Source organism: Tenrec ecaudatus, chromosome 6, assembly GCF_050624435.1.
Source record: "Tenrec ecaudatus isolate mTenEca1 chromosome 6, mTenEca1.hap1, whole genome shotgun sequence".
Taxonomy (NCBI): domain Eukaryota; kingdom Metazoa; phylum Chordata; class Mammalia; order Afrosoricida; family Tenrecidae; genus Tenrec; species Tenrec ecaudatus.
Window position 1 is genome coordinate 153558986 of NC_134535.1, and position 10856 is coordinate 153569841.

Genomic DNA, 10856 nt, shown 5'->3' on the forward strand with positions numbered 1-10856 from the left:
TCTTGTCCATCCCCCAGGGAGGAGGTCATATGTAGATCCTTGTAATCGGTTCCCCCATTTCCAACCCACCTTCCCTCCACCCTTCCTGTATTGCCACGCACACCACTGGTCCTGAAGGGATCATCCACCCTGGATTCCCTGTGTTTCCATTTCCTATCTGTACCAGTGTACATCCTCTGGTCTAGTCAGATTTCTAAGGTAGAGTGGGATCATGATAGTGGAGGGTGGGGGGTGGGTGGAGGAAACATTTAGGGACTAGAGGAAAGTTGTATGTTTCGTCATTGCTACATCGCACCATGACTGGCTCATCTCCTCCCCAAGACTCTTCTGTAAGGGGATGTCCAGTGGCCTACAAATGGACTTTGGGTCTCCACTCTGCACTCCCCCACCCTCATTCACAATGTGATTTTTTGTTCTGATGATGCCTGATACCTGATCCTTTCAACATCTCGTGATCACACAGGCTGGTGTGCTTCTTCCATGTGGGCTTTGTTGCTTCTGAGCTAGATGGCCACTTGTTTACCTTCAAGCCTTTAAGACCCCAGACGCTGTAGCTTTTGATAGCCGGGGACCATCAGCTTTCTTTGCCACATTTGCTTATGCACCCATTTGTCTTCAGCGATTGTATCAGGGAGGAGAGCACAAAATGATATGAGTTTTTGTTCTTTGATGCCTGATAACTGATCCCTTTGGCACCTTGTGATCATGCAGGCTGGTGTGCTTCTTATTTGTGGGCTTTGCTGCTTCTGAGCTAGATGGTTGCTTTTTTTACCTTCAAGCCTTTGAGACCCCAGACGCTGTTATCTTTTGATAGCTGGATGCCCATACTATTTCCATCAGATGAATCTACTCCAATTTGTTTATCTATTCCTTTACAATCAGAGTTTTTTGTTTCCAAAAGTATTTTATTCTTGCTTAGGTATATTTTTCTTGCAACTAACCACTGGATTATGTTTTCGTCCACTTAGATATGTCTTAACTACTTTGAAGACATCCTGGCTAGGAAGTTTTATAAAGGGTTTTATTAAGTCCCTGAAATGGTTGGTTTTCACACCCTTCCTGCTTCTGCCCTGCTTGTTTCGGATGCCTCCTTCACGTAGAAGATGTTCTCCACGTGTCTGGTGACCCCTCATAGCCCATTTGTACATGGTAGGGACAGTGTGCCATGAGCAGGGTCTCTTGACCTGGCTGCATGGATGGAGGAGTGGGTGGCCTTTTCTGTGGGGACCCTCACATGTTATTATCTGGGCTATTCCTATTCTCTGACATATTTCAGAGTCACTGGAGAAGAAGCTCACAATTTCCTGATTGGGGAGTGAAAACACTGTTTAATTCTCCTAGATTCCTGATTTCTGGTGTTCCTTGAAGTTGGGGTTTCCCACACAGGCCATTGCCCTTAGGCATCCTTTTGAAGCATGAACCTTGAAAATACTGGTTTTTAAAGGTCAATGTTTCAGTTAAACAAATTCATACTTTCTTAAATTGTGGTTCTTGATCCCAGAGGGTGTTTTGTAACTGAATGTGGGTGTGGTGGAAAAAAAATGGCAACAGTAAAAGTTTTCTGAACATGTAACAATGAAACGGCTGGTGAAATCAAACCCATCTATAGAGGTCTAAATACAGGCATATACATATGCAAATATATTTATATAATGAGAGGGTAATAGATCTATGTATTTATATCTACATATTAAGAATTAAGATTGCAGATGGACATTGAGCTCAAGTACCTGGAACTCAAGTACTCCCTCAACACAAGAACACTTTGTTCTAATAACCCAGCATTCTGTGATACTCACCTTCCTGACATGATCACTGAAGACAAAATGGGTACATAAGCAAATGTGGTCAAGAAAGCTGATGGTGCCTGACTATCAAAAGATATAGCATCTGAGGTCTCAAAGGCTTGAAGATAAACAAGTGGCCAACTAGGTGAGAAACAATGAAGCCCACATGGAAGAAAGCACATCAGCCTTCATTTCCCAGTTGATATAAAGTTTATTGTGCCAACCTGGCCAATAAACACATGTGGGGTTAATTGAAGGGCGGAGAGATAAATGGCTTGGTGAGCCTCACATTTCTAGTTCTCAGGTCTCTTGCTTTGTGATGGTCGGAACAGGGTGCAGCTGCCTTAGCCAGTTCCCTGCTTCAGCTGGCAAGGCTCACTTCCTGCAAGACATCCCCAAGGAGAAGCCGCATGGACCTACCCCGATGCAGCCCTGGGTGCTGGAGCAGCCGTGTGTAGACCCCTGCCAGCACTGAGATGCTTACGCATTCACTGACCCAGCTTTCCTCTTGCAGTTGGTGTCATTGCATGTATTTTGTGAGATGGAGGAGGACTTTGTGGATTGGTGTCAGACATATGGGTTAATGTTGGACTTGTGGGCTTGGGCAGCACTGGGTTGGGCTGTTTTCTTGATGTGCACTTACCCTTTATATAAAATTCTTATACCTATAAGTTTCTGTGGATTTGTTTCTCTAATGTGCCCAGACTAACACACCGGTGAAGCCCAGGTCCCACAGCATCTCTTTGGCATGGGAACTCCCTCCTTGGCACCAAGGGAGAAATGCCCTGGACAGTGACTTCTGTGAAGATCACAGCCAAGAAAGCCAAAGGGCACAGAGCGTCTTCTCTGCCACAAGGGGTTTCCGTGAAGACAAACGGGTAGTTGCCAACTAGCAATATCGATTTGCCCACATCCAGTCCCAGGCGTCCCTGCACTCTCTTCAATCCTGGAGACTGTGGTGTCCATCTCTCAGCATTCCCGTGGGTGGCGGAGAATTGGTTGCCTGGCTGAGTGAGCTTAGGGCCTAGGAGGCTTTTAAACAACCTTCCTGTGTTCAGATCCATACGTGTCTCTGTGTTCCTCTTACTTGTCCATGGTTCCTATGCCTGAGCTTTCTAGGCTTCTTCAGGATGAAGTTTCTTTCTTCTCAGCCCAACCAACTGCAGGTTCTTGAGTTTAACCTTCCCACTCCCCACTGGGCCACAGATCTGTGTTTCATCTCCCTGCTGTGTCGCTCTCGAGTTATAAAGACCATCGTGTTTCATCGAAGAGGAGACCATGTCTCTGCCTCCCTTATCCCCCTTTCGTATTGGAAAAATGCAACATGTAGAAAGGCCTTTATTTGATAACTTGAAACTGACTGGAGAGGACGTTAGGTGAAGAGTGCTGAAGGACGTGGCGTCCTTGTCCACAGCTAGACAGTCTTCACTGTCTCCATGAATTCAGCCAGCGCCCCAGAGAGATGTACATCTGGAGCCTCTCCCAGTGGTTCCTGAGTGGTTGAACGACATACTGCCGCCAAACCCAAACCATTCCCATCGCCACTGAGTCAATTCTGATTCACCACAACCTGGCAAATCATTGAAGAGGTAGATTGCCACATCTCCAGGAGCGCAGCCACAAGGTTCGAACTGCTGGCCTTCTGGTTAGCATCTGAGTGTGTGGAGCCATTAGGACTCTGTGATGCCATCAGAATTTATTACATACTTAGGATTTTTTTTGCATCCTATAAGAAAGCTTTTGGAGACATTGATTATTAAAGTTTATCCTCTTGTGAAGGCTCCCAGGAGAATTCTTATCTTTGTATTGTCTCATTTTTCATTTTGTGAGTACTTTTTTGGACTAGGTCAGTTCCCCCTAGGTCAGTACACTGGCTCCTAGATAACATTGCGCTCAACTTCCGGCTTGCCTTTGGTCAGTATCTAGGGCTTGAGTTTATGTTCAAGTCTCATTTTGGGTGATATTTTATCCCCCACACTTGCTCGTCTTTGCTTGTGTTGTTTTCTCTTTGCTCCATGTCCAATTCTTGTTAGAGAGCTCTATTTGAATACAACTTGCTCGCAATAGCTTTACATACTTTTTTGTATCAAAGGGTTATCGGAACACGACAAACATGATGCCATTGAATTGCAGATGTAAAAATTGTGGAAATGGCCCATGGTTTACTATATCTACATCTTATCACAATTTAAAATTGAGTTATTGAGATAAACTAGTAGAATGCTGACAGTAGAAATGAATAAGTTTGAAAATATTTACAATTTACTAAGTTTGGCGTAGGCCCATTTAGTCACAGATATGATCCTTCCTGACTCTAGGTCCAGTTTGGTGGTTCCTTTTACAGTGGAGGCATGTCAATAAGGTCCAGCTACAGCAATGGAATTTCTCAAAATCGCCCCACAATGAATGGCACAGCACCATCATGTATCAAATGCCCCTTCTGCAGCTCTGCTTTGCCATTCCGGAGATATTTTGAAGAACGCTCAACTGATCTTCTTGGACCTAAACCAGAAAGTCTGGACTTTGGTCTTCCAATCCTCCAATCGACTTGCCCACAGTTCCCAAATGCTTTGTAGTCGCTCGAGTTTTCAATATTCTGACCGCTGCTTCCCACCTCCTGTTTCCCTTCCCTGCACAGAGTTCCCGCCTATAGATTTAATATATGATATGCATGCTATGGGTGGGTGCTATGGAAAATGGAGGGGGAAAAAAGAGTCCCTTTTCCTTTCCTATGAAAACACTTAGACCCATCCAACCAGTAATCCCTGAATCCTACCTGTGTGTGGTTGTTAACTCACTGCTATAGGACCAATTCTGACTCATAGTGAGCCTATAGGATGGAGTAGAAATGCCCCTGTGGTATTCCGATCATGAAACTCCTTGTGGCAGTAGAAAGCCTCATCTTTCTTCCACAGGGTGGCTGGTGGTTTCGAACCACAGACCTTGCAGTTAGTAGCCGATCACATAACCCTCTGTGTCACGCTGGCTCCTGTGTGTTGCTGCTAGGTGCTATTAAGTCCAAAAGGACTCACAGTGATCCTGTGTGGCCCAGTAAAACTGGCTCCCACGTGCCGATTGTAATCTCTCAGAGGCTGTGGACGCACAGGGCTTGGGGCTGAACAGCCAACATTCCGGTTAGTAGTGCAGGCACCTACTTGTTTCGCCATCATGACTCCTGGGTATGCGACACTAACATACATGGCGCTTCAAAAGACATGCTATTTTTTTGTTTTCTTTTGAATGAAATCACCTGAAACTTTGCTTTCAGATAACTCTCTCAGGGTTAGATTGTTTCCCCCCAGCATTGTTCTCAGGCCTCAAGGGGGGAGGGAAGACACCGAGGTCCCTGCATCATGGGCATGGTAGAGCAATTGGTCCCGGGAGGCTGCAGGAGGTGGCAGTTGGCCCACTGGTTCTGTTGCTTTCCTTCCCTGTAAGAGACATGCCCACTACTGCGTTATCTCCCTGGTAGAATGAGGAGCTACTTGCACACTGTCTGTTAGTGGTCATGTTTGATACTGTTTGGAGGGGGTTGGGAGCGGGGGGCTGGGAGGGACTAAGCGGTGAGAGACTTGTTATTCAATGACAATTTTGAATGATTCCTTGATTCTGTCTTGCTGGTCTGGTTCTCCCTTCCTCACGGAGGGATTCGGAAACCGACAGGACCTTCCTCCAGACCCTTCCTCATCCAGGTGGGGATAGCATTTAATGGGGTCGTCTGTGTTTCTGGGTGGTGCTGACGACGGTTCATGGGCTTCATTGCTACAAGAGATTTGCGTGATTGGGGTCCACCTCGAGGGGCCTGGAAGGAAAGACCTGGGAAACGACTCTGAGACATTCGCGATCGAAACCTTATGGAGCAGAGTTGGGCTGGGACACACATGGGGCTGCTGTGAATCGGCGCAGGGAGAAATACCACCACAACTTCTCGCGTACCAGCAGGATCAGGTTTCAAAGACCTGATCCAACTGTTAATGTAAAATTGGTGTCGCGTGAGTGTATGTGTCTACTCCCCAGCCCTGGTCCCCATGACTCATAGTCAGACCTTTGCTGATCCTCACAGCGCATGTGTGTCTGCTTTCAAACTGCTCCTTTTATAACACCTTTGCTCGGGTCGCAGTCTGATATAAGCGAGTTTCCCTGGGGTGTGACCTGCAGCGCCTTTTATTCTGCCTCCTCCTGTTGAATATATCGTATTAGATTGCATTCTGGAAGGTCATCCACTCTACCTAAGGACAGCTGACCTGAGCAGCCCAGGCCTTATGTCACAGTTTGAACTGTGGCCACTGTTCCCAGTTAGCCAATGATGTCATTTGGCACATATGATGTCATCATCCCCACCATGTGATCAGATGTGACCAGCCCATTAGTTGTGAGGTCATTAGGGGGAGGATGCAACATCTCTGCTCAGGTCACAGCCCCGATGTGACGGAATTTCCCTGGGGAACACCTGCATCACCTTTCATTTTACCAGCAATGTAAGGAGAGAGAACAGAAAAGAGAGACCAAGGTACCACTGAGAAAGAAGAGCTGGGAGCCCAGTTTGTTCTTGGACCCAGGGTCGCTGCACTGAGAACCTCCCAGCCCCAAGGGAAGATGGATGCCAACACACATGGAGATCCTCAAGGGGTGCTGAGCCCACAGATCATGGAAGAGGATGCAGACCTTCCCTTAGAGCCAACAGAGGACAGCTAGGGCTGGCGTCCTGTATCCATATGTCTATTCTCTTAAACCGTTGTCAGGTGCCATCAGGTTGGTTCCAAGTTACAGTGAGCCCTCTGCACAGCAGAATGAAACACTGCCCGGCCTGGGCCATCCTCACCCTGTTTTTATGTTTGAGCTGATTGTTACAGCCACTTCTGTGCCGTTCCATCTTGGCAAGGGCCTTCCCCTTTTTTCATTGCTCCTCCGCTTTACCAAGCACGAGGCCCTTCCCCACAGACCGGTCTCGCCTGAAAACATACTCCAAGTACTTGAGATGAAGTCTCGCCAGCAGTGCCAGGAGAGGGGAAAATGTCCGTTAAAGATATTGAACCGCGTCTGGTTCCGTGATAGCAGCCCTAGAGAACCAAGACACCTCGCTTCGGAGACTCTGTTTAATGGCCTCTTGTTTTGCAGTTGATTAAAGTCACTGGGAGTTTGATGGATCTCTTCTCCTTGGAGAACAGCTCTGATTAGAAAACCCCAAACAAAACAAAAAGCAGTAGTTGGACCCATTCAGACTTACAGTTACTCTATGTGTGTCAGAGAAGGACTGGGTTCCATAGGGCGTGGAAAGGCTGGAGTTGGGGGAAGTAGACCACAAGGCCTTATTTACAATGCACCTCTAAGTGTATTTGAACAGGTAACCTTCAAGTTAGCAGCTGAGTGCTTCTCCGTTTGTGCCAAGAAGTTCTCAGAGCTGTGATAGGCTCTTCTCTTTCAGTTAGAAAAGTATTCTACCCGATGGCTTAAAGGCAGGAGCTATGACTCGGGAGTCAGAAGATCTGGATTCTGGCCCAGTTCTGGTTAAGGTCCATCCCATGTTTAACTTGCAATGGCATATTTCAACAGGCATGGAAACAGAGGCACCTTATTCACAGTGATGAGTTGACAAGTCTTTAGTATGTATCTAGGCGCAGGCCTATTCCAACAGCTGATGAATACTTCACACCCCTGATGAAGCACCTGGACCACTCACTCATCTATTCCATGGAATTAGGAAGTCAGTTCCCTGGCCAACCGACTAGCAGAGATGCATATTTATGCCCTGTCCACAGAAAGGTGACTTAACAGAACACAGAACGTATCAAACAATGTCACTGATATCACTCGTGAGTAAACTTTTCCCCCTGAAGATCATTCAACAGCTGCAGCAGTACCTTGACAGGGAGCAGCCAAAACACTCAGAAGAGGATGTGGAACAAGGGTGTCATTGCCGATCTACCTTAAAGAGAAGAAGGAAGCCGGTCAGAGCTCGGAGAGCTTCTTGGTACAAATGGAGCTGCCCTCAGCCACTAACTTAAAGGCCTGAAGTTTAAATCCTCCTAGAGGCCCGGTGATCGACTTCACAAGAAACCCCACTTTTGAAAACTGCTGTGACACACATGGGGGTGACTTTGAGTCCTGCTGTCACTCATGGGTGTCCCTCATAGCCCGATACCCCTCCATTCAGATTGACCTTGGCTGAAAGAATACCAGAGAAATGTTGAGTTGTGTTTTATTGATTATGCAAATGCACTTGACTGTGTGGATTGTAAGATAGCAGGGGCTTTGAGAACCCTTCCTAGTGCTCACGTGGCCCTTGTGTGTGAATCAAGGAGTCATTGGACGAACAGAACAAGGGGATACCTCTTGATGTAAAATCAAGAAAGGCGGATCAAGGTGGTATCCTTTCACCATACTTGTTCAATCTGTATTTAATCTGTAATAAAATAATAAAAATAATAAAAATTTAAAATCTGGACTTTATGAAGAAGAACTGGCCAACATCAGGGACTGAGGAAGACTTACTGACCTATGCAGATGACATAACCTTGCTTGCTGAAAATGAGGAGGACTTGAGGCAGCCTTCAGGATGGATATGTCAACTCAATGTAAAGGAAACACAAACCCTCACAAGTGGATCGATAGGTAACATCATGATAGAAGGGAAAAAGGTTGAAACGGTCAAGGATTTCATCTTGCTTGGATTCACCATCAATGCTCATGGAGACAGCAGTCAAGAGATGCAAAGGTGCATTGCATTGGGTGGTGCCTCTGGTACACAAGATCTCTATAAACTATGGTCACTTTGAGGACTAAGGTGGACTTGACCAAAGCCATGGTATTTCCAATTGGCTCATACACATGTGAAAGTTGGACACTGAATAAGGAAGACTAAAGAAGAATGGATACATTTGAATTATGGTGCTGGAAAAGGCTATTTAAATTACCACGGACTGCCAAAAGAACAAACAAATCTGTCTTACAAGAAGTACAGTCAAAATGTCCCACAGAATCGAGGACGGTGAGCCTTTGTCTCATGTCCTTTCTCTCACGTGTGTATCAGGAGAGACCAGTCCCTGGAGAAGGACAGCACACTTGGTAAAGTGGAGGGGCCATGAAGAAGAGGAAGGCTCTCGACAACATAACCACCATCATGGGATGGGCAGAGTCAGGCAGTGTTCTGTTCTGTTGTGCATAGGGTCACCACGTATTGGGACCAACTTGATGGCAACGAATAACAACCACAAGACACAGGCGCGCACAGAACACAGCTAATGTTGAGGACCCAGCCACGTGGTGAGTGAGGAGCTGGGCCAGGCCTGGTTCTTGGGCTCAGCACTGCTAGTGGAGGGCATTTCCCACACTGCTATGGCGTCTTTTCACGCTCTTCCTGGAATCATTGGGCTGGCAGGAATGAATTGTCTGATTCTCGAGTGTTATCAATCAAACAGCCAATTGTGTGGGAAACCCAAGCACTAGTCTTTGTTGAAAATTATTATTTATTTTTTACTTAGCAAAACTCTATGCTGAGAGAGTGCTCCGCTGTGCCCTTCCGCGGTTTCGTGTTTCCTCTGCCTTGGCTCAGCCCCGCTCGCTTATTATGCATGTGTTGTATTGCAAATGTGGAACAAATGAAGCCGAGATATCAAATTAATACTGTGATCTGTTTTCCTGTTTTGTTGCCATAACAATCTGTGGCTCTTGAAGCAAAGAGAGAATTAGAATTGTATTAAAGGTGTTTACACCATGTACACTCCAGCCTGCATTATGATTTATTGCTATAATAAGTGTATTTAACATTTGCTTAAAGAGGGTTAACTGCAAATGCCTTTGGGCTTTTCTGCTCATTCTTCCAACCTGGCTTTGCTCTTGACCTTGACTCTTTCCATACTTTTGAGCTGGAAGGAAAAAAGAAGCCCAGTCAGATGCTTCGTGACTTCATAACTGGTTCTTCCTTTCATGCCCCCAATCCCCTGAGACCCTCCAAGTCAGAAGTCTTGGGGATAAATAAAAGGAATTTGAAGTAAGTGTTTTGCCTCTTTCTTTGTCATATTCCTAACATTCTGTGTTCATCTGGGTAGACTAGAGAAACAAATCCAGGGGGACTCATATGTGTATAGGAAAGAGCTTTATATTAAAGAGCAGTTGTATATTGAGAAAAAATCTCAGTCCAGTCCAGATCAAGTCCATAAGTCTGATACTAGCCCACATGTCTGATACTACTCCATAAATTCCTATTTAAACTCATGCAGCATATTCAATGATGCTGAATGCGGGAAGATCACAGGCCAGTGGGTGGAAAGTCCTGTGGATCCAATGGTGGCAGATTCATCTCCAGGACTTGGCTGCCATCAGTGTGGCTCTATGTGGTTTGCCAGCAAGAAAACCAAGACAGAGAGGGTCTGGTCCTCTTCCCAGGAGAAAAAGAGGATGTTCCCAGAATCCTCCTGGTGGGTGTTACCTTGTGCCCTGATTGACAGGCTAAACTCCACCTCATTCCCTCTTAATCGGCACAAGTTCACACAGACTATGTAACTACCATAGAGGCCATCATGGAGTGAATGGAATCATCCAAAAAGATACATTGACATCCTCACCCCTGAAGTAGGAATAGGGTAGGTCCAAGTCCAATCATGGTGGTACCCTCTGTAAGGAAGAGACGGAAACAGAGAAACAGACGGGGGAGGAGACTGCGGAATGGCAGCTGCGAGTCAAGGAATGCATGGAGCTCCTAGAAGCTGGGACAGATCTTCCCGCAAAGGTTTAGGAGGAGCCCGCATGACTGACTCTAACTTCAGAAGCCCAGTTTCTAGAACTGTGTGACATACAATTCACACGCGATAACACGCAACAACACCCTCTTGGTGGTATTTTCTTATACCAGCCCTAGAAGCAAGGATGATGAGACTGTGTCTCACATACTTGGGACATGGTTGAGAGACCATCCTTTGGAAGGGGCATCAGGCTTGGGAAAGGGGAGAGGCATGGAAAACAGGAAGAGACTCAAGGAGATGGATGGACACAGTGGCTGCAATGAGGGGCTCAGACAGGATAATGACTGAGACTGACCCAGGACCAGACAATGTTCCACTCTGTTGCACA